The 24,600-nt window shown below is 49.9% G+C and overlaps 1 long non-coding RNA gene across 1 annotated transcript in view; it reads right to left on the bottom strand.

Moving 5' to 3' along the window:
- Positions 1-1,069: 1,069 nt before the first annotated feature.
- The window catches only part of LOC117879600, a 30,896-nt gene continuing 7,365 nt past the window's right edge, over positions 1,070-24,600 (bottom strand). Inside the window, exons 2-3 of the long non-coding RNA XR_004646328.1 lie at positions 15,054-15,219; positions 1,070-1,911 (exon numbers count right to left, since the gene is read on the bottom strand). This is a non-coding gene — a long non-coding RNA (uncharacterized LOC117879600). The remainder of the gene's footprint in view (positions 1,912-15,053; positions 15,220-24,600) is intronic.

Raw genomic sequence — 24,600 nt, 5'->3', positions numbered from 1 at the left:
GTAGTGTAGACCTGGCCAATGAGACTCAATCCCATCTGCAGCTCGTGTGGAAAGCGCCTGTCTGTGCAAGAACAGGCAGAAACACTGAGCTGCAATAGCCACTGTCAAGGTTTGGACTACAGCAATTTGTTGGTTTTTTTTCAAACTTTGATTGTGCAGCAGTTACTGTCAAGCTCCAAACCACAGAGTTTTACTACAGGCACCGTTCCCCTTTGCTGTACCTGAACTTCTCATCCCCACCACCTCTTTCTGCCAATCCCAGCGCCAAAATGAGTCACTCCCCCAGGATTAACTCTTCCTTCTCAGTCCTCCTGGATGGTGTTGCCCGGACTAGTTTTGGAGAAAGAATGAACACTCCCCAAACAATGGAGATGTATCACAAGTGACAGGAACAAAACACCTCCTGCACTGAGCAGGGACCACCCCACCTCCTGCAGCTAGTAAAGAAAAGCCTCTGCCTGGCACTGGCTTGCCTGGCCGTTGCACAGCCCTGCTGGCAGCACGTGGCTGATTGCCTTTTGCTCGGCAATTCTAGTATTAGTCCTACAGCAATGGAGACTTCATGTTACCTTCGGGATTTCTCCCGATACTTTCAACTAACTGGCCAGAGGTTCCCTGCTGCCAAGTCCATGGCCTGGCACACACCCCTACATGCTGCATACAGGGCTCGGCGCCCCCGAAAGCTCAGCTCCTGCTTACACATCTAAATAAAGGATGGATGCCCAAAGTGCCCAGACTCAACATACAGCCAAAGCTCTGAGTTCTTTGACCAACTCTCTGTCTGTGTGTGTACATGTGTATAGGGTATGCACATGTGTATAGTGTGTATTTGTGTTTGTGTATAGTGTTGCATGTGTATGCAAACATATCTGAATAGTGTGTGCCCATGGATAGTGTGGTGTGCCCAAATGTGTGTGTTGTGTATGTGCTATTAGTCGTGTGTTTGTAGTGTGTTGTATTAAGTTAGATGGAACGTATGGGCCAAAGGTGTTCACACCACCCAGTCACTGTCCAACATTAAACAGCGTTCAAAAGGTCTGGGGCTTGGCATACAGAGACGTTAGCCTGCTTTAGTACCATGGGAAACACACCATTACAAATCCTTTTATTGAAGATATAGAAAAGAAGGAAAAACAGCTAAAGCCTTTCACATGTACACATGAAAGCCTGGACTTAATACTTTACAACAGCCCTCTTTCTTTCCTTCCCTGGGAACTGGAGAGAGTTTTTAGAAGGAAAAACCCCTTTGTTTGACAGTCTCCGAGTCAGTTTTGAGGTTTTTGATAACTGTTCTTTTTGGGGAGAAGAGAAGTTAGGGGAGCTGGGCTGGAGCTGTCATTGGTGCTGGCATTATTAAATTCTGATCCTGTTTCCTAGAAAACAAAACAAGACAAAAGGGGAGACAAAAGAACAGCAAAGACAGAAAAAGCAGCATCTGCCTCTGGTGCTGACTCTCACTTGCAGCCTCCCTGCTGGATAAACACAGGCATGGCACTGGGTCTGAGCAGGCACTCCGAGACCATACATGACAAACTTGTGCCAGCACTGGGCTGTTTAGGGCATTACTCGTAGCTGCCTCTCTGGTCACAGGCCTACAGCAGTGTTTCAAAATATGCAGTCTTGGCTGACTAAGCCAGACCCTAATGAGACAGAAGAAAAAGGTTGAAAAGAAGAAATAAGGGAAGGAAGGAAAAGGACATGTTGGGGTGGAGGGAAAACAAAATCTCACACACATCCCAAGTGATGGTTGGCATTCAGCTGGAGCTGCTGGTGGTGTCAATATCATCTGGTCCCTCTCTCTGGCCCAGTCTGGTCAGGACATCCCTCAGGATTTGGATGAAGAATGGTGGGGTAGCAGCTATGATGGTGAAGCTTGCTCCAGTAACCATTTTTTCTCCTTAAAGTCTCTCTCTGTAAAAGAAAGGGAATGGTGGGTGGAACAGCCCGTCATTATTCTGGCCTCCTTTCCAACACACCAATGTTGCCTCACTGATTTCTGATCCCACGCTTCCTGGGTTTATCATCATGATCTTAAACACAATCTTTGAGTTATACCAGGAGGCTTTTTCCTTTGGCTAATTCAGTTTTTCTGTCTCCCTTTCATACCTTTTTTCAGCAACATTTGTTGTTGTAGGTTATTGTAATGTTTTATAAATTTTTACTCCTTTTTTACAGTTCAAATCACAATTAGAGTAAATTTGTAGGCCCAGTTATTGCAATACATGTAAAGGGGTGTGTGAGTGTATGTGTGTGTGACAGTCTCTGCGACGAGGTTATACTGACCTAACCCCCAGTGTAGATAGCGCTATGTCGCTGGCTGGGAGAGCTTCTCGTGCCAACATAGTTACTGCCTCTTGGGGGGGTGGATTAACTATGCCAGTGTGCGAGCTCTCTCCCAACAGCGTCTTCATTAAAGCACTACAGCCTTTAAATGTACTCTTGCCCTGACAGAACAGTTCCTGTATCTGGCAGCCGTGATCCTCTCCTGACTCTCCCCAGCGTCGTTTGGTGGCTGCTGAGGGAATGTGGTGTTTAGATGTTGCTTGTAATTATGAGAACTGGGAGCACTGGCTGTTGGGAGTCTGAAAGGACAGGAAACAGGAAGGAGGGGGAGGAGTTGAGGAGGCAAAGTGAGAGGTACAGAGGGTGCAGCAGCAGCTTGGTAAAGAGGTTTCCACTGTAAGAATAAAGTCCTGTTGAAGCTTGTTAGTACCTTGCCTGGTTGTTACCACAGGATGGCCTGAATTTCTGTGTGTGTTACAGTCTCCTCTCCCTCCATAGACATGTCGGGCCAGAAGGGACCCTGAGAGGTCACCAAGTCCAGCCCTGTACTGAGGCAGGATCAAGTCAACCTAGACCAGCCCTGACAGGTGTTTGTCCCACCTGTTCTGAAAAGACTCCAGTGCGGGATTCCACCACCTCCCTCAGAAACCTGTTCCAGAGCTGAACTACCCTGAGAGTTAGAAACTTGGAAGAGTGGGAGGGCCAGGCCTGCCCACTTGTTAACATGGGCGTAGTGGCCTCAGGCAGGCGCGGCAGGGACTGCACTTCGCAGCAGGGGAGCTGATAAGTTGAGCAGCTCCCCCACTGCAAAGCACAGATCCCCACCAAAACACAGCATCTGTGCTTTGGTGGGCCTTAGCCCCCTGCTCGCCCCAGAGCCCTTCCCCCTGTTCCTCCTTTTCCCCCTGAGGCCCCACCCCCTGGTCTGGCCATGGTAAGAGCTGCCTAGGGAGCCCAGGCTGCTGTGGGGAGCAACGGACCCTCCACCTGCCCTGGACATCATGTCCCAGGAAGCAGGGATACAGGCCGGGGGTTGCTCTGGGGCACCCCAGCCCCCTGCCCAGGGCAGGTGCAGGCTCCAGGGCTCCCCACAGCAGCCTGGGCTCCCTGGGCAGCTCTTACCACGGCCTGGCTCTGGATTCTGGCCTGGTCAGGGGTCAGGGCTTTTGGGGGGAAAGAGGAGAAGTAGGGGCTGGGGCCACAGTTCCAGTGCTGGTACTGCCCCAATTTCTACACAGATTCCGGCACTCCTGGGGGGCCCTCCAAATTGGCTGGGCCCCATGCATTAATCCACCACTGCTAGGGTTGCCAGGTGTCTGGTTTTCAGCTGGAATGCCCGGTCAAAAAGGGACCCTGGTGGTTTCAGTCAGCACCACTGTTAAAAGTCCAGTTGGTGGCACCACAGAGCTAAGGCAGGCTCCCTACCAGATGTCGCTCCGCTCAGCTCCCGGAAGCAGTGGCATGTCTCCCTCTGGCTCCTACACATAGGGGCAGCTTGGGGGCTCCCTGCGCTGTCCCCGCCCCAGGCGCCAGCTCCGCAGCTCCCATTGGCTGGGAACCTCAGCCAATGGGAAATATAGGGGTGGTGCCTGCAGACAGGGCAGTGTGCAGAGCCGCCTGGCCCTGCCTCCATGTGGGAGCTGGAGGGGAGACATGCTGCTGCTTCCTGGAGCTGCTTGAGGTAAGCACCGCCTGGACCCTGACCCCCTGATCCCCTCCCACGCCCTAAGCCCCTGCCCCAGCCCTGATCCCCCTCCTGCCCTTCGAACCCCTCAATCCCAGCCCAGAGCACCCTCCTGCGCCCCAAACCCCTCATCTCCAGCTCCACCCCAGAGCCAGCACCCACAGCCGGAGCCCTCACTCCCCCCCCTGTGCCTAACCCCCTGCCCCAGTTCTGATCCCCCTCCTGCCCTGTGAAACCCCTCAATCCCAGCCTGGAGCCCTGTCCTGCATCCCAACCCCATCATCCCCAGCCCTACCCAGAGCCCGCACCCAGGGCCGGCTCCAGGCACCAGCCGACCAAGCACGAGCTAGGGGCAGCACCTTATAAGGGGCAGCCAATGTTGGGGTGGTGGGGGGTGCTCACGGTGTTTTTGTTTTTGTTCGCAGGGTGGCGCTCGAGGATTTTTTTTTGTTTCGGTGGTATGGCGTGGCGCTGGGGGGAGCGGGGGCTTTGGGGCACGGCGCTCTGGGGGAGTGGGGGTTTGGGCGTCCCGGCATGGCGGCTCCGGAGGGGCGTGGGTTTGGGCGGCCCAGCGTGGCGCTTGGGGGTTTGGTCGGCCCGGCGCGGCACTGGGGGGGGGGGGGCGGGGGGGGTGGGGCGGGGGGGGGGGGGGGGGGGGGGGGGTTGGGGGGTGGGGGGGCCCGGGGGGGGGCTGGGGGGGGTTGGGCGGTCCAGTGAGGCGCTTGGGGGGTTTCGGCGGCCCAGTGCAGCGCTCGGGGGTTTGAGAGGCACGGCGCTCCGGGGGTTTTGGGCGACCCGGCGCTTGGGGGGTGGGGGGCTTGGGCGGCCCGGCGCAGCGCAGCGCTGGGCGGGGCGGGGGGTCGGCGGCGCAGCACTTGGTGGGGAGTGTTACGGCGGGGTGGAGCTCTTCTTTTTTGCCTGAGGCGGCAAAAAAGTTAGAGCTGGCCCTGCCCGCACCCCCCAGCCAGAGCCCTCACCCACTCCCACACCCCAACCCTCTGAGCCAGCCCGGTGAAAATGAACGAGTGCATGACGGTGGGGAGAGCGAGAGATAGAGAGAGGGGGGATGGAGTGAGTGGGAGCGGGGTCTCGGATAAGGGTGGGGCAGAGGGTGGGGCCTTGGAGGAGGGGTGGGGCGGGGCAAGAGTGTTTGGTTTTGTGCGAGTAGAAAGTTGGCAGCCCTAGCCTCTGCCTTGCTGCAGAGTAAGCCCATTGCTGCTTCCCATATGGCCTGGAAAAGTGCCATGGCTCGGGAATGTCGATTGGACGGCTGGCATAGAGGACAGGTGCTAATGCCAATCATCCTTGATCACAGGGCCGGTTCTGCAGGGCCCCTGGACCGGGATGGGGTGGGAAAGGAGGAAGAGGAGCACTGATCTGCTCTCTCCCTTCCCAGCCCTTTCCCTGGTGGGAGGTCGGCGTGGGACAGGCAGAGAACAAGGAGGCACATGGGCTGTGATTTTCACAGGGGCTTCAGGCCATCAGAGACCCAATTCCCAGCAAGCAGCCGTTGGTGCTGGGTGCCTCCTTCAGGGCCTCTGACACCCAACTGCCAGCGAATGCTAGTGGGCATTGGGCACTTCTCTCCATCTGGGCTCCTCGTCCTCTTCAGAGCTTGGCACTGCTCTGGTGCTGCCTGCAGCTTAGCTCTCACCCCTGCGCCTCATAACCCCCTGTGCTCTGCCTACTGTTAACCCCTTAGTGCTCCCACTTGTGCCTTTGGGTCCTGCCTGATGCTACTTGCTGGGCTGGGAGCCACCTTGTCTCCCTCCCTGAAGGAACAGCAGTCTGTGCTCTGAATCATGTCTCTCATGGATACCAATCTCTCCACCCTCCCTCTCCTCTTGGTGGCTAGGGCAGAATTTAGCCCTTTCTGTGCACAGAGACTTCCCTGGACACAGATCACACGGCACGAAGCCTTGAGTGTATCTGCCCTGAAATCTTTAAGCAGTAGTGTGCCATTGTATAACTCCATAGTGCTGCAGCTGGGGCCAGCTCCTCCTACATACACATTACACATATAAATACACTAACGAAGACACCCCACATTTGCCCAGTATCTGCTCAAGAAGCAGATGTACCCCATGCATGCCTTTATGGAAAAGTCCTAGAGCATTAAGGAAGAATTAAACCAGAAGAGAATCTATAGCAATTACTCTTTAAAATAATCTATAGAACTGAATCATGAATGTATCTCTGCTCCCAGATTGGAAGACAGAAACATGTCATATAGGAGAATAAAGAACAGTGAATGATGCATTTCTGGTACAGATTGTCATTCAAATAATTGTGTTAAACATGTGTATATTTTTATTTTTTACTTTTTTTCCCCTATATTTTCCTTTCTTAATTTTTAAAGATAACTAAGAAATTTCATGAAAAAAAACCCATGTTACTGCGCCCAGTTGAATGCAAAGAAAACGAGAGATGCAGAGAGGGAAGATTGAATTCTCAAAAAGCTACAACTTGAAAATTCTTCCCTTTCTTCCAGCAAATTTTGTTATTAAGAACATAAGAATGGGCATATTGGGTCAAACCAATGGTCCATCTAGCCCAGTATCCTGTCTTCCAACAGTGGCCAATGCCAGATGCTTCAGAGGGCAATAATGAACAGAACAGGGCAATAATGAAGTGCTCCATCCCCTGTCATCTAGTCTTAGCATCTGGTAGTCAGAGGCCTAGGGACACCTTGAGCATGGGGATTGAGTCCCTGACCATCTTGGCTAATAGCCACTGATGGACCTGTCCTCCATGAATTTTTCCAATTGTTTTTTGAAACCAGTTATACTTTTGGCCTTCACAACCTCCCCATCAAGGAATTCCACAGGTTAACTGGCCGTTGTGTGAAGTACTTCCTTATATTTGTTTTAAACCTGCTACCTATTAATTTCATTAGGTGACCCCTGGTTTTTGTGATATGTGAAGGGGATAAATAAAGCTTCCTTATTGACTTTCTCCACACCATTCATGATTTTATAGACTTTTATCATATCTCCCTGTGGTGGGGTATCTACCCCACACAGGACTTTAAGGGGCTAAGGTAGCTAGGTGGGCCAATTAACTCCACAGGCTGCACCTGGAGGAGGAGCCAGGGAGTAGGGGATTGATTGGGAACAGGCTCCGCTGAGCAGGAACAGGCAGGACTTCCATAAAGCCAGGGAACAGACAGCAGAAAGGGGCTTCAGGGAAATAGGCTGTAGTCACTCCTTGAGAGGAAGGAGTTGGGAGGTTGATGAGACCAGAAAGGGGGGAAGCCAGGAAAGTAGGAAAAAGTACAAAAGGAAAGCAGCAAGGCAGGTCAGTGCAGGCCCAGGCTTTTTGATCGGAGGGCCCCTGAGTTGGAACCTGGAGTAGAGGGTGGGCCCAGGCACTGAGGATGTGGCACCGACCAGGCAGAGAACAGCCGACTGACTGGTATGGTTTGCTCAGAAAATACTTTGTTACATCGCTCCTGGAAGGGGAATACATATGGTGATCCAACCTGAGGACCAAGTCATGAAGAGTAGCTAAAGTTCCTGGGGCGAGAGGGGCTGCAGGGTGAAACAGGGTAGGAGATGACACCTCCAGAGGAGGGTGCAATGCCTGGTAGAGCTAATCCCTCAGACAGCCAGGAGGAGGCACCACCTGCAGTGAGAGGACCCAGTCACACTCCTCCTTAGTCATCTCTTTTCCAAACTGAAAAGTTCCAATCGTTTTAATCTCTCCTCATATAGAAGCTGTTCCATACCCCTAATCATTTTTGTTACCTTTTGTTTCCATTTCTAATATATCTTTTTTGAGATTGAGTAACTAGAACTGCACACAATATTCAGGGTGTGGATGTACCGTGGATTTATTTAGTGGCATTATGATATTTACTATCTTATCCCTTTCTTAATGATTCCCAACATTCTGTTCGCTTTTTTGACTGCCGCTGCACATTGAGTGGCTGTTTTCAGAGAACTATCCACAATGACTCCAAGATCTCTTTCTTGAGTGGTAACAGCTAATTTGGACCTCATCATTTTATATGTATAGTTAGTATTATGTTTTCCAGTATGCATTACTTTGCATTTGTCAACATTGAATTTCATCTGCCATTTGGTTGCCCAGTCACCCAGTTTTGAGAGATCCTTTTGTAGCTCTTCACAGTTTGCTTTGAACTTAACTATCTTGAGTAGTTTTGTATTCCCTACAAACTTTGCCACCTGTTTACCCCTTTTTCCAGATCACTTATGACTATGTTGAACAGCACTGGTCCCTGTACAGACCCCTGGGGGACACCACTATTAACCTCTCTCCATTCTGAAAACTGACCATTTATTCCTACCCTTTGTTTCCTGTCTTTTAACAAGTTACTGATTCACCTTAGACTCTAAGGTGCCACAAGTACTCCTGTTCTTTTTGCGGATACAGACTAACACGGCTGCTACTCTGAAACCTGATCCATGAGAGAACGTTCCCTCTTATCCCACGACTGCTTACATTGCTTAAGAGCCTTTGGTGAGGAACTTTGTCAAAGGCTTTCTGAAAGTCTAAGACGACTATATCCACTTGAAAAGCAACAGAGTCCTGTGGCACATTTAAGACTAACAAATGTATTGGAGCATAAGCTTTCATGGGTGAATGCCCACTTCGTCAGATGCATGTATCCACTTGATCACCCTTGTCCACCTGTTTGTTGACCACCTCAAAGATTGGTGAGGCATGATTTCCCTTCACAAAAGCCGGGGGGGAAGAGTCAATATGGCTTTTCCCAGCACGTGCGTTTCCATGGTGACGGCAATTCGGCGGCAGCTTCTATGTTCAGCTGTCCGCGGCGGCAATTCGGCAGCTTCTGTCTGCCTGCTGAAGCTGCCGCCGAATTGCCGCCACCGCGGAAACGTGCGTGCCGCCCTAACGGCACATGGACTGCCCCCGCCGTCCAGGGTGGCAATTTGGCACACTGCTTGGGGCGGCAAAAACAGTAGAGCCGGCCCTGCTGATAATTCTGTTCTTTACTACAGTTTCAACAAATTTGCCTGGTACTGAATTTAGGCTTACTGGCCTATAATTGCCAGGATCACCTCTGGAGCCTTTTTTAAAAATTAGCATCACGTTAACTATCCTCCAGTCACCTGGTACAGATGCTGATTTAAGTGATATGTTACATACCACAGTTAGTAGTTCTGCAATTTCCTATTTGATTTCCTTCAAAACTCTTGGGTGATACCATCTGGTCCTGTGATTTATTACTATTTAATTTATCAATTTGTTCCAAAACTTCCTCTACTGACACCACCATCTAGGATAGTTCTTCAGATTTGTCACCTAATAAGAATGGCTCAGGTGTGGAAATCTCCCTCACACCCACTGCAGTGAAGACTGATGCAAAGAATTCATTTAGCTTCTCCACAATGGCTTTGTCTTCCTTGAGTGCTCCTTTAGCATCTTGATCGTCCAGTGACCCCACTGATTGTTTGACAGGCTTCCTGCTTCTGATGTACTTAAAAAAAATTGCTGTTAGTTTTTGTGTCTTTTGCTAGTTCTTCAAATTCTTTTTTGGCCTGCCTAATTATACTTTTGCTTTTGACTTGCCAGAGTTCATTCTCCTTTATATTTTCCTCAATAGAATTTGACTTCCAATTTTTAAAGGATGTCTTTTTGCCTCTAACTGCCTCTTTTACTCCGTTGTTCAGCCATGGTGGCATTTTTTTGGTCTTCTTACTATGTTTTTTAATTTTGGGTATACACTGAATTATGATGTTTTTAAAAAGTTTCCATGTAGCTTGCAGGCATTTCACTCTTGTGACTGTTCCTTTTAACTTCTATTTAACTAGCCTCATTTTTGTATAGCTCTCCTTTTCGAAGTTAAATCCTACCATGGTGAGCTTCTTTGGTATCCTCCCCTCCCCCCCACACACAAAGAAGTTAAATTTCATTACATTATGGTCACTATTACCAAGCGGTTCATTTATATTCACCTCTTGGACCACATCCTGTGGTTCACCTAGGACTAAATCAAGAATTGCCTCCCCTTGTGGGTTCCAGGACTAGCTGCTCCAACAAGCAGTCATTAATGGTGTCTAGAAACTTTATCTCTGCATCCCGTCCCGTGGTGACATGTTCCCAGTCAATATGGGGATAGTTGAAATCCCCATTATTAATGAGTTGTTGTTTTTAAAGCTTCTCTAATCTCCCTGAGTATTTCACCATCAACATCCTGGTCAGATGGTCGGTAATATATTCCTACTGCTATACTCTTTGGAATTTTTATCCATAGAGATTCTATGGTACGGTTTGATTCATTTAACTTTTTTACTGTATTTGATGCTATGCTTTCTTTCACATAGTGAAATACTATAAGGTGGGTGCAAAACTGGTTGGAAAACCATTCCCAGAGAGCAGTTATCAGTGGTTCACAGTCATGCTGGAAGGGCATAACGAGTGGGGTCCCGCAGGGATCAGTTCTGGGTCCAGTTCTGTTCAATATCTTCATCAGTGATTTAGATAACGGCATAGAGAGTGCACATATAAAGTTTGCGGACGATAACAAGCTGAGAGGGGTTGCAAGTGCTTTGGAGGATATGGTTAAAATTCAAAACGATCTGGACAAACTGGAGAAATGATCTGAAGTAAACAGGATGAAATTCAGTAAGGACAAATGCAAAGTACTCCATGTAGGAAGGAACAATCAGTGGCACACATACTAAGTGGGAAATGACTGCCTAGGAAGAAGTACTGCGGAAAGGGATCTGGGGGTCATAGTGGATCACAAGCTAAATATGAGTCAACAATGTAACACTGTTGCAAAAAAAGTGAACATCATTCTGGGATGTATTACCAGGAGTATTGTAAGCAAGACACGAGAAGTAATTCTTCTGCTCTATTCTGTGCTGATTAGGCCTCAAGTGGAGTATTGTGTCCAGTTCTGGGCGCCACATTTCAGGAAAGATGTGGACAAATTGGAGAAAGTCCAGATAAGAGCAACAAAAATGATTAAAGGGCTAGAAAACATGACCTATGAGGGAAGATTGAAAAAAATGGGTTTGTTGAGTCTGGAGAAGAGAAGACTGAGAGGGGACATGATAACAGTTTTCAAGTACATAAAAGGTTGTTACAAGGAGGAGAGAGAAAAATTGTTCTTCTTAACCTCTGAGGTTAGGACAAGAAGCAATGGGCTTAAATTGCAGCAAAGGAGGTTTAGGTTAGACGTTAGGAAAAACTTCCTCACTGTCAGGGTGGTTAAGCACTGGAATAAATTGCCTGTGGAATCTCCATCATAGGGGTTTGTTTAAACTGCTCTTAAAAATCTCCAGTCAGGGATGATCTAGATAACACTTAGTCCTGCCATGAGTGCAGGACTAGATGACTGGACTAGATGACTTCTCAAGGTCCCTTCCAGTCCTATGATTCTATATAGTGTCATGCCCCCACTAGCACAACCTCCTCTGTCATTCCCATGTATTTTGTACTCTGGTATTACAGGGTCCCATTTTTGTGGATGACAATTGCACTACTAGTAACAGTTATGGGTTCTTAAATAAATTATTGCTGGAAGAAATAATTGTGAATAATGGTCTGTCATCTGGCAAATCTGTGATTTGCATTGAAAGAAACATAACCTGAATAAGCAAAACTACTCAAGCCAGGTGAGAGGAATGAGATCTGAGCAGCTGGTATTTTTAGAAATCATTTTGCCTGTGTTCTTGGGTCATTTCCCTATTTCTTTGCTATGACGGGATGTGAGATGACCGGACTGGAACTCATATGTGAACCATATGGTGAAGCTCATTTCAACAGATCTCTATTATGGCAATAATCCTGCTTAACAATGCATTTTCTTGCCCTACACCAAAAAATATGGCGCAGTCTTTGACAGACAAATATCAAAAATGAAAAGATGTTTAAATCCTAATAAAATGAAGGCGTGACAATAGAACTAAAATTGGGATGTTCAAAATTAAGGTCTCACCTTGATATTTAAAAATGCACCCTACACACAGAAGAACTCTTTCTAAAACATATACTAATTGGATTATACACATATAGAGCACGTGCATATTAAAAAGTAAAGGGGAAAATTCTCTGCTGACATAAATTGTTACAGATCCATTGGCTTCAATAGAAGTCCTCAGAAACAACGCGGAGCCCAGTGGCGCCTTAAACCCTAACAGATTTATTTGGGCATAAGCTTTCATGGGTAAAAAACCCACTTCTTCAGATGCATTGAGTGAAAATTACAGATACAGGCATAAATATATATTGGCACATGAAGAGAAAGGAGTTACTTTACAAGTGCAGAACCAATGTTGAAGGCCAATTTAGCAGGATGGATGTGGTCCACTCCCAATAATTGAGGAGAAGGTGTCAATACCAAGAGAGGCATGCCAGATGAAGATCTGGTCAAGAAGCTGTACAGTTGGTCAAAAGAAGAAGAGTTACTGAGCATGTGCAATAACGACTTTTTCTCGTTTAGGACCAAATGGTTTGGTCCTTACTTAAGCAAACGGACTTCCATGGGAGCTCTGCTCCAGTAAGGATGGTGGGATTTGTCCATCATATCCCAGTATTTATAGAGCTGGCCAGAAAATGTTGACAAAAACACAATTTTCATACAAAAATTGAAATGAACGGTTTGTGAAAGTTTTCACAGTTTTTGTTCCCCATTTTCCAACAAGCTCTAACCATTTCTGTTTTAAATTTTGTTTTCAAAATACCTAAAGGGGCTATTTAGCATATTCTGTCTTTGTAATTCCAGCTATTTTTAGTTCTATGGGCTTAAAATCCGTAACCAATATCTTTCAGCCTGCCTCACTGGTAATGCTTTTCTATCGTGTGCAGCATGACATTTGCAGTGTGCTCTGCTTCATGCTGCCCCCACCATCACACACCATCCCTACTCCAAGCAGTTTCCTTTAACGCAAAAAGGGAGAAGAGCCACAAGTTACATAAAGTGCATTTAGAACATCACTGCCAATCGAGAGGATGCTCAGATACCTCAGTGATGGGCACTAGTATAAATCCCTAACAGATTACTGGAGTAGCACTATCATGCTACTGAAAAGTGCTTGGAGATTGAAAACCTTTAGTCGTTCCCCAGCATTTGTTAAAGTGGGATTAAGATTGTGGTGTATCTAGTCTGCAAATTAAGGCAGGACAAGGCAGGTTTACAGTGAACTGATGTGGAAAAGAAAGCGTGACGGAGAGGGTATGATATGAAAGTGTTGCAATCTCTTGGCTGAAGTAGGGATATGGCCTGGTCTTTGGTCTGCCTATGGAGCATGGAAAGAAAGCAAGATGCTGTGCCTGGTTCAGAAACAGGAGGGTGACGTGCAGGAGGCTCTTTGGCTCTGTAGCTGGCTAATATAGACAGTGTGGGTGGTTTGCATATGAGTAGCCAGAGTGTGAGATAGGTAAGTGGGGACACATTGTTCATAGCAGAAGTGTAGAAGAGTTATGCTGTGTGGGTGATGTGTCCCAGGACTATGTTGGGAGGTGACAGGTGGCCATGGATGTGGGCTCCCCTCCTGTTAGCAATGGGTCAGTCTGCTCCCTCCTTCCTTCTCCCTCCCTGCAACATCAGGCCTGGTGGGACTGTGGCGCAGGGGACAGCAGATGTGGGGCTGGTGCCATGCAAGACTGACATGAAGCTACATGGGCGAGGTTGCTGCAGGGCTGCGGGAAAGGGAAAATATGGGACTCTGGGGCACAGTGTTAATTGAGGTGGGGCTAACAAAGCCTAGAACTTGGTTTAATACATTTCAATGTCCAGAAAGCAGTCTCAATCTCAAATCAGGTTCGTGCCGATGAGGGACTGGATACCTCAGGGTGTTGCTAATGAGAGAGCTCCTGAGGCTGGAGCCAAAGTCTCCTTCCTGGGTGCAAATCTGCCAGAGCCGGCTGCTCTGGAATTGTCTCACACAAGCGGAGGTGGGAGGGTTTTTTCTTTTTTTTCAAAAATCAGAAGACAAAGAACACGATATAATTGTTTTAAAATAAAATCTCATAATTGTTGGGCCAATCTCATGATTTTGTGAGGGGCCTAACTCAAACTTTTGAGGTTGGCCATACGATTATCTTACTTCTGTTCACCTCTCATTCCAATTGGTTTCGGCCTTCATTGTGTCACTGAGAAATCTATCCAACTTTGGCTTCCACCCATGTTTTCTTCCATCTGGCCTCCAGTCAACACTTGCTGGTAGGATCCTACTTCTCTGCATGTATATGATGGGGCTCACCCTGAGAAGGATGTAGAGCTTGTCTTCTCATTCCCAGGTCTCTCATCTCTGCTATCTAAAGGCCTTAGGTAAGTCTCCCGAGATATTTATTATCAAATCCATCAACTAACTGCATCATAGCCTCTGTCAGCTCAATATATTTAGATGAATTGATGTTTGTAAAGTGCTTTGAAAATATAAAGTGTTATGTAAGTGTTTAAGTGGGGGCTCTTCTCTGAAAAGTTGCTCTGAAAATGGGCTGGGGGTGTTCCTTGTTTGTGAGGTGGAGGAAGCCCTATAAAGACTTCTCTACTCTCTTGTTGATAGGAAATTTAGCCTCCATCATTGCCTGGGTCATTGCCTTTTCTTTCTGCTCCATGAAAATACCCAAGATTTTATTTCTCTGTACCCTTGGCAATGTCTGTTTGGGTCCATACTCACACCTGTCATTAGCACCTCTTGAAATGCTGCTCATAAGTGCTCCAGAGGTTCCTTCCAAGCCTTCCTGAAAACCATCATGGTTTGCAGCACAGATCCCTACATGCTCAGTCAGCAGACAGTCCATCAGTCTCTGGAAAGTAGCTGATGGATCTTATAACCCAAAGGGCATTGTTCTGAACTGACAACCCCCCGGGAGCATAAGGAGATCGGTTCTGAATGCTGTCTCACTGTGTGAAGTTAGGTCAAGGGTATCTATCAATAGCCTTTGTTAAGGTCTATTATTGCAATGTTCCTTGCCCCACTAAGCAGGACTGAAATGGTGTATAGGCTGGTACAGGCTCTCTGCGAAGTAGTGAATTTCTGCTACTATGCTCAAGCCAGCACTCCTTACCCAGGCAGAACTTCCAAGTAAAGCTGGACTGGGTCACTGATTTGTTAATATTATTATGGAATTAAACTTTACTAACCTGTAAACAGACAGACCAAACTGGTGATTTGATAGGCAAAATATAAAGAGCCTCTTCTCATGCTGGCAGCCTGGGAGCTATTCAAAGATGCCGGCCTGGAAATTTTCATGAGGAGCTGACATATAGTGCCGTGGGTGGAACAGCAGTGATGCAAAATTCACCAGGCCTGCAATCAAGCATAGCAAGCAATTTTCAGTTTCCAAAGAGAGCATTAAAATGCTTTGCCTATTCCCTGTCAAAGTCAGGCTCTCCTTTTTAATGGGTATGATGGATTTGCATAGCTGCTGTTCGCAAAATAGCAACACTTGGCAAGACCCTGCCCTTGCCACTGTTCAGTGGTAAATACAATATTAACAGACGACAAAGCCATCTCTGGTGTTGAACCTACACTCAGTGGGTTCCTTTCAATAAAGGGACATCATTGTAGGACTGAGAGATGTGTTGAGTCCTTAGCTCCTATTTATGCTGCCCATGCTGTTGTCTGTGGTGTTGTTTTGTTATTCAATGTCTTTCATAGTCACAGATAAAGCAATCACATAGTTATTTAATAAATGTAATCTGCTGCTTAAACGTGGTGATTTGAGTTACCAGGAGAATGGCTGAATGGTGTGTTGTCTAGGACTAATGAAGGGTTAGTGTGCACCATTACTATACTAATAGTGATGCCAAACCTCTCTCAGTGTATTGCCTCACAGTGAAGGCCATTTCGCCCACACAGAGACCAAGCAATCAGGTTCTGGGCAGAGAGGAAGGGGGGAGGAGGTTGTTGAGGTGAAATCTACCTGACCTACCCAGAGCCAGGCTCTGGGCCTTCCACACAGCCAGACATCCCTGAATGCACCCACACACACCCTGCAGACGCCACATCATTTGTACAAGGCGCTAAAGCCCCCAGATGCAGATAAATGGGCATCCTATGGACCGTCTTCCAGCCTGTCCCCATCGCAGCCCTCTGTGCTGGCCTACAGGTGGCCATCTTATACAGCAAACAAGGCTTTCCATGCTCATGGCTGCTCCCGCTGTGGCTCTCTCCTCCCACAGCCCTGAGGCAGGGCTTAGGTTGTGCACTAGGATGGCTTTTCTTCCTCACTGGGCCTGCTTGAGAGAGTGAGAGGAGCAGGATTTGCCCTCTGTGGGTCCATATTTGTAGCCACTATTGGCAGACAGCAAAGGGATAGGAGAGTCTGCGACATTTTAGATTCTAAGCAAAAAAATTTAAAACCCTCAATAGCAAATATAGAGCCTGGCTCCCCACCAGGTCACTGCAGATTCACACCAAGTAACTCCATGCATCTTAGTGATCTCGCTTGTAAAACTGGAGTAGTGTAAGGGCAACGGGCCCAAAGAGGTTGAACCTTTCCATGTGTGGAAATTATGTCTCGGACTCGGAGTTCCAAAAATGTGGTGTTCTGGCTAGATTGATTCATTTATATGTAGTAGAACCAATGAGTGACCCTCTGCAGGCTGGGGGATGACAGCCACAAGTGCAGAAATATACAGCTCAATTCTGCGGGTTCTGATCCTGAAAGTCAATTCCAGTTTTGCTCAGTTGAGGACTGCAGAGCTTGGCCCACACATCATTTAAACTGAGAAATTTGGATGGAAAAATGTTGACCCAGATTAATTTTTCAAAACTTTATTTGTCAAAGAAGCAGAATTAAATACTCTAGTGTGTTTATTGTGGCCAACGCTGATCCAAATTTAGCACACTTTCTGTCACATTAAAAAAATGACCTCCAAGTCTTTAATCAACAAAAGATAGTTCATCCTGTTTGTTAAGTCAATAGACCTAGTGCAGATGAGGCATAGCTAAAAGCATCTGTCTTTTTGTTCTCTTTTAAAAAAAATAATCTCTTCCCCCAACACAGTTACCTTGGAGGAGAGACAAGCTGTTTTTTTAAATAAGGGCCCAATCCTTGGGTTGCACCCAGCTGCATCCCCTTTATTGTTTGATAGATTTTAAGGCCTAAGACCCTCAACCGCTGATTCCTGCATCAGGCTCAGAATTTATGGCTGAGCTAGAGCAGATCCTTTTGAAAAATGTCCCATCTTGATCTAAACGTCCCCCTTTTTTATCTCCCATCTCTGGCTATATCCAACTGCAACAGCCCCCCAAGTAACGATGGAGAGGTGGAGGGGTGGGTGGTGTATGCATATGTGTGTTTACTACTGAGTCATGTGGTGGTATTTTTGCTCCCTGATTGGACAAGGGAATAACAATAGTGAACTGAGCATGTATTCCTGAACATCCATGAACACCCTTAGACCTAGCCAGCCAAGACACAGCAAAAGACACTCCTGGGCCTGGATATGAATGAAACATTGAGCACAGTTCCCAGAAGCAATGCCAGAGAACCCCTGCCCAAAGACACATTTATCTATGCACCCAGCTACGCAAAAGCCAGAGGGCAGATCCTAGTAGATGTGCTGCCACCCTCAGAACACAAAGATCGACTCCTATTGGTCTCTGGGGCTGTTTTATCTTCCAAAGGAAAGGAAGCTGCCCTACATACAACGTTATAATGTTACAGTTAAGATGAGCCACCTAAGGACTTGATCTTGCTCCCACTGAAGGCAATGGCGTGTTGCCCTTGACTTCAGTGTGCTCAGCATTGGGCCCTACAGGATCATGGTGGGCAGCAGGGCACTTCAATGTCAGGTGTTTCAAAGGTACCGGAGAGCTTCCGGCCTGCATTTGAGCTCTCTGACGACATCAATGGTAGTTTTGTCCTTAATTTCAGTAGAACAAGGAGGGAGATGTTGGATACTCTAGGATAATATCTGGATGCTTTCTGGAATCAGAAAGTTCGGATGGAATTTTCAGACCCAGATTTTCAGTAGAGAGAGGCCCAGGAGCATGTGCAAGAATTCATGCAAAACAGCAGCACTTTTCCATGTGCAATCACTATAATTGCATGCAGAGTTCTTGAAACTGTGTATACATTATTATAATTTATCATTGTTTGTGTTGTGATAGCACCAAAGAGCTCTAGCCATGGACCATCCTCATTGTGTTAGGAGCTGTGCAGACACAGAACAAAAAGACTGTCAGTGCCCCAAAGATTTACAATCTGAGTAGCAATTGGTTTCTATCAAATGAGTATTTGGGTGTCTAGCCAAATATTATATTCTTACCAATGACTTTGTCAAATGACCTGGCAGAGTCCCGTATTTAATCTTGCTCAATGATTCCCGTATCAGATTTGCTCTACTTAACAGTTATAAATTGTTGTTTTTTTCCCCCTAATTGCCAGCCGTGCAAAGATGGGCTCTGAGAGTCAGGCAAAGCTCTTCCTCCCTCGTCTAATGATGCCATTCATAAAGTCTCTGTGGTCAGCAGTTTTGGCTGCAGGCAGAGGCGTTGGCCCCAGCACAGGTCCCCCAGATGTCTTGTCCCCGCACTGCTAGAGTAAATCGTAGTTTGTCGGTAAAGTGCGTGAACGCCCCAGGAGCAAATCGCTTGTGGAATTAGGAAGGTGCATTATTCCAACCCTTTCTCCGGACGTAATTGACTTTTAAAACAGAAGTCAGGGTCTCGGAGATTACAAATCAGCAGAAGAATGTATTACTATGATTGTTATTGTCCTTATTTTATAGTTATACACTATACTTATATTATATCATAACCAATTTCCTCATTGAATTTCTACCCTTTCTGTTGTGATCACAAATCACACAGCATCTCCAAGTGATGTCCAGGCTCTTCTCCCGCTGGGGTTACTTGTTCTGTAACTGTTATTTACTTGCCTTGGAAGAATGGAAATGCTGTTACTGTAACGCTGAATAAACACTCCTGTTTAACTTACTGAGCTGCCAAATGTAAACAGGCAAAATAACCTGCCTCTGCTCTGTCCCATCCCAGCGCCAGGGGAGAGCGCGCTCCGCTCCAGGCCCCGCAGCCTGGCCACGGGTTTATACCACTAGCCCTAACGCAGGGCCAGACCACTTTCATTCCAGGCTTTGGGGGTGCTTCTCACCTGGCTGCTGTCCCCATGATGGGCATGGCCGGGCTTGGACAGTGCCAGAAACCTGGCTTCCTCACTCCAATGTTCCAGGGTGCTGCTCCCTTCCTCCTGTGCGCAGCGGAGCGCTGGTTTAGCGCCTGGCTCCCCGTGGGGAGCAGGTGCCCGGGGACTTCAGAAGCGGGGTTTGGTTTGTAGGCGCGCAGGCTGGCTGTGGCAATTCCCTGCGGTGCAGGCGAGGTAATGCAAGTGGGGCACAGGGAGAGCCCGACAGTCAGGCCACAGTTTAACAATTGGCTTAGAAAATCCAAACGCTGAACCCGAGAGAGCCAGGCCAGTCTGCCCACTAAGCGAAACAGCAGCCGTGTCAGCCACGGGCCTGGGCTAAGGGCAGCTAACAACTGACTCTCTGTGCTTGGAAATGGCAAAGGCACGAACGGAACCGCTGGAAGCGGCCAGGCTGGGCGAGGACCCCCGAGCGCACTGTGCCAATGCGGGGTTACTTCACCCCACGTGGAGGCACCGCACGCCACAGAAAGCTGCTCTGGACACGTGGACTTGCGGGAAAGAGACACGCGAACGGGAGCATATTGCGTAGAACTGGAATTAAACTAGTTCCTTGGGCAGTGTCCCCCGTTTCTCAACACGTGCGGTCGGAATCCGCCTGGCTTTTAGCCTGCAACCTTTCCCTTTGCTGGCAAACACAAACCTCCCCGCCTGCCTTCAGGGCGAGCCTGGGGGCTGTGCACAGACCCGGAGCTATTTTCACTACAGACTCACCCTGGAATCAGAGACTATCAGGGTTAGAAGGGACCTCAGGAGGTCATCTAGTCCAACCCCCTGCTCAAAGCAGGACCAATCCCCAACTAAATCATCCCAGCCAGGGCTTTGTCAAGCCTGACCTTAAAAACCTCTAAGGAAGGAGATTCCACCACCTCCCTAGGTAACCCATTCCAGTGCTTCACCACCCTCCTAGTGAAATAGTGTTTCCTAATATCCAACCTAAGCCTCCCCCACTGCAACTTGAGACCATTACTCCTTATTCTGTCATCTGCCACCACTGAGAACAGTCTAGATCCATCCTCTTTGGAACCCCGCTTCAGGTAGTTGAAGGCTGCTATCAAATCCCCCCTCACTCTTCTCTTCTGCAGACTCCATCCCGCATACAGCTGGCTGGGCAGGAATGCTACAAGGAGGGAAGAGGGAAGGTTCTAATGTTGTCAGCTCTAAATGTGCTGGATCCAGGGCACTGTCTACAGGCTTGGGCGTGAAACTGACTGTCCTGGGTCTTCAGGATCAGGCCCTTCATATCTGCCTTGTTCTTGGAAGGAGGCTGTTTGCTGCGGAGGATCACACAGCCCTTTCCCACCAGCTCAGGGTCTGCCCCAGGCTTTGCACTGGGGCTCAGTGGCTTGTTTGGATACTCCAAGCAGGGTGACCGGTTTATATAATTTTTGGTGGTGCGCAGAACGGGCCCAAGTGCCCCCCCACACACCTGCCTAAAGGATCTGGGAGGGAGTTTGGGTGTGGGAGGGATGCGGGCTCTGGAAGGGAGTTTGGGTGAAGGCTCTAGGCTGGGGCAGGGAGTTGGGGTGCATAAGGGGGTGCAGGGGACAGGCTCTGGGAGGGAGTTTGGGTGTGGGCTCTGGGCTGGGGCAGGGACTTGGGGTGCGGGAAACTGTGAGGGGTGTGGCACTTACCTTGGGTGGCTCTCAAAAGCAACCCACACCCCCATCTGGCAGCAGCTCCTAGGCAGGGGTCCCTGTGTGCTGCTGCCCACAGGCACCACCCCCGCACAGGGCTGGCTTTAGGCAGATTCCCCTGACTGGGGCCCCACACCTAGAGGGCCCCGCGCAGCTGTCCACCCTGCCCCGGCCCACTTCCCCCTCCTCCCCTGAACGCTCCGCCCCTCCCCCTCAGATGGTCGTGGGAAGCCTGAAACAAGCAGCAGGCAGGTGGTAAGCTGGGGTGGGGTGGGGGGTATGCGAGGACGGTTCCAGGGAGGCGCGGCCCAGGCCGGACCTAGCCGAGCGTGCGGCTCCCTCCGGCCTGGTCCCCGACCCCGGCCTGGCCCCGGCTGAACGCCCCCAGCCCCAGCCCGGTCCCGGCCAAGCAGCTCTGGCTCGGGCCCTGCGGCGCCAGTCTCGGTCCTGGCCGAGTGGCTCCGGCCCAGACCGAGCGGACCCGGACCCGGACCCAGCCGAGCAGCTCCAGGCAGTGCGGTAAGGGGGCAGGGAGGGGGTGTTGGAAGAGGGCAGGGGTGTTCGGGGGATTGTGGGGGTGTGGATAGGGTCAGGGCGGTCAGAGGGCAGGGAACAGGGGGATTGAATGGAGGCAAGGGTCCCAGGGGGGCAGTCAGGAAGGAGCAGGGGTTGGATTGGGCGGTGGGGGGGCAGTCAGGGGCCAGGGTTCCAGGGGCAGTCGGGGACAGAGAGAAGGGGTGGTTGTATGGGGCAGGGGTCCCAGGGGGCCATCAGGAATGAGAGGAGGGGTTGGATAGGGTGTCAGGGGGCAGTCAGGGGACAGGGAAGGGGGGTGGATGGGGAAAGGGTCCCGGGGGGGGGCATCTTTACCCTAGTTTTAGGTAGGGTTAGCATGTATCCGCATACATTACGCAATGTATGTAATATATAATTTTGTTATTATTTATATAGTTATGGAAAGTAAATAATACATGGAAGAAATGAAAGGTAGATTTTTCTGGGTTTTTTTTGTTTTGTTTAAGTCATCCCTGTCGGGGCCCCCTGAAAATGTTCAAATTGGGCCCCGCACTTCCTAAAACTGGCCCTGCCCCCGCAGCTCCCACTGGCTGCAGTTACCGGCCAATGGGAGCTGTGGAGATGGTGCTCCGGGCAGGGGCAGCACACGGAGACACCCCCCTCCGGGGCCATAGGGCCGTTCCAACGGCTTCTGGGAGTGGCCTGGAGCGAGGCCGCTTTAGACCCGCTGTGCTGCCACTGGTGATGGCGGTGGCCAGGGGCCCCCAGGCCCTTTTAAATCACCCAGGGGCAGCAGGCAGGGCTGGCGGACCTAGCCCCAAACATTGGTGGAGGCCCCGGGCCCTGAATATTCCTGGAGCACGGGCACCCCAGGCCCATATAACTCGCTGCCCCCGCCAACAGGGACTGAAGAATGTGTTTGCAATACTGGAAAGAAAACCAATCCCCCACCAACAAACAGACGTCACAGCGCAGGGCAGTATTTATTCTAGTCCCTACTTTATAATGATCAGAAAATCAATCTGCAGTCCAACACACTCTGCCACTGTGAGGAAGAAACCTGCCTCACAGTGCGTTTGTGTGCGAAGATACAGAGCCCCCCAGTTTGCATCCCAAAAGCCACGTTGCTTCAATTTCATTGTGAATATATTCCTCTTCTGGTATTGTACAGATTGTATCCCCGGGGGTTATGTTATGTCAGCTTCTTGTTACAAAGGAACAGACACAAACGCTGCGCTGGGAAATCTAATGAGAGCTCTGTACAGTTAGCAGAGGTAGGTTTGGGGTCGGGTTTTGCACGTGTTCATAGGTTAGAATTGGACTTTACTGTCTGTGTATTTTGAAAGCATAAAATAAAGAGGAGTGTTCGGTCCCGGTTGTTCTCTGGTTTATTACCTGGGGTTTTTAACGGGATGGCGCGCGTGCTTTATTTTTCTTATTTAATTTAATTTACTACAGAGAAGTCTCTAAAAGCCCCGGGTTGGCAAATCTCTAAGAAAAGTGCAAACCCGATAAACTGGTGTGAAAACGGGGATCCAAACACAGCTGTCCTGGCCTGGCCGCGAGTCTAAAATTAGGTGCTCTGTAAGGGAAGGCGCATGGCAGGGCTGGCTCTAGGTACCAGCAAAACAAGCTGGTGCTTGGGGCGGCACATTTTTAGGGGCGGCATGGCCGGCACCAGAATGCCGCCCCTAAAAATGTGCCCCGGCCGCCCTAGCTCACCTCCGCTGCTGCCACAGCGTGCAAAACAGCTGATTCGCGCGCCGCTACTCGCCCTCCCTCCCAGGCTTTCAAACCTGGGAGTGGGGGGAGATCCCGAGCGGCCGTTTCGCGTGCCGCTGCTCCCCCTCCCTCCCAGGCTTGGGAGCCTGGGAGGGAGGAGGAGAAGCGGCGCCGGCTCCGCGGCCACTCGGAGTCTCCCCCTCCCTCCCAGGCTCTCAAACCTGGGAGGGTGGGGAGACTCCGAGAGGCCATGGCGCCCTTGCCCGCTTCTCCCCCTCCCTCCCTCCCTCCTAGGCTTGAGAGCCTGGGGGGAGGAGGCAGGGCTGGGGATTTGGGGAAGGGGCGGAGTTGAGGCAGGCCAGGTGTGGGGTAATTAAAGAAGGGGGGGCAGCCAAAATTGTTTTTGCTTTGGGAGGCAAAAATCCTAGAGCCGGCCCTGGTGCATGTAGCCTTGGGGCGTGTCCAGCATTTGGAGACAAGCATCCCTGTGCAGCACACAGGTTGTTGTTTGCGGTGTTGTAGCCATGTTGGTCCCAGGACACCAGGGAGACAGGGTGGGTGAGGTAATATCTGGGATTGGAGCAACTTCTGCTAATGAACAAGACTAGAACAGAACAAAAGTTCTGAGGAGTAGGTTGGTTCAATAAAAGATAATTCCTCACCCAGCTTGTCTCTCTAGTGTCTACATCCGCTGTGCAAAGGAGTTAGAGACACCTCCGTACACACACACCCAGACGGGCTCCGCGTTTCAGCATTGTAGGAAATAGGTTATAGCCGCATTCAGAAAAGTTTAGACTGGTCACTTTCACTCATTGCAATTGAAATGCACTGGACACAAGGAATCCGTTTGAACACGACCAGCCAGCTCCTCATGTCGATCTTAAACCTCTGCCCCCGTTTAGATACGGCTTCGGCCCCGGTTCCCGCAGCTCCGCACGAATCCCAGCCCAGCCCCTAACGAATCGGACAGGGGCCTCGGGCGGACGCGGGTTTCGTTGCTGTGTGATTCGCTCGCCGCGGTTATTATAGCGAGTGCGGAGTTTTATCGCTACCGGCCGGTGAGGCCCTAAGCCGAGTAGGGGGCGCTTCAGAAAGGCGCATCGAGGCGCTTATCGTTCATGTTTTGTTCACGCTGCTGTTGTGATTGGGCGCGGGGCCCCCGCCGTGCCAGGCGCTGCACAAACCCAGGAGAACGCACGGGCCCCTCTCTCCAAGGAGGCGCCCGCCGCAGGGCACCCGAGGCCTATTGTAGGGGTACGTCTCCAGCGATGCAAACCCCAGGCGGGGTCGGGGACGGAGCTCCAGGGCACAAGGCGCTATTTCAGGATTACAGCCCGGGGCCCCACTCCAGGAAGGCGCTGGCCAGAGCAGTGGGGGAGTCCTGGGCACGATGTCCTGGCGCCTGGCGGGCTCCAGGTGCCTCTCCCCAGCCCAGTGCGCCCCTCTCCTGGCGCCTTGCTCTGACCCTGGAGAAAGCTACGCGCCGACCCCGCCTGGCTCCGCTCCAGCGCTTCTCCAGAGCGCACGCTGCCCACGGGGCTCCCGAGCCCGAGAGCGGGCATGGGCGCTCTGCTTTTCGGGCTGGCAGCTCCTCTCCTGCGCCGCGCCCATTCCCGACTCTGGAGCCTCGGAGTCAGGAGTTAC

This window comes from Trachemys scripta, chromosome 6 (assembly GCF_013100865.1).
Source record: "Trachemys scripta elegans isolate TJP31775 chromosome 6, CAS_Tse_1.0, whole genome shotgun sequence".
Lineage (NCBI taxonomy): Eukaryota > Metazoa > Chordata > Testudines > Emydidae > Trachemys > Trachemys scripta.
Note: the sequence above shows the minus strand (reverse complement) of the source record. Positions and strands in the feature narration are given on the sequence as shown.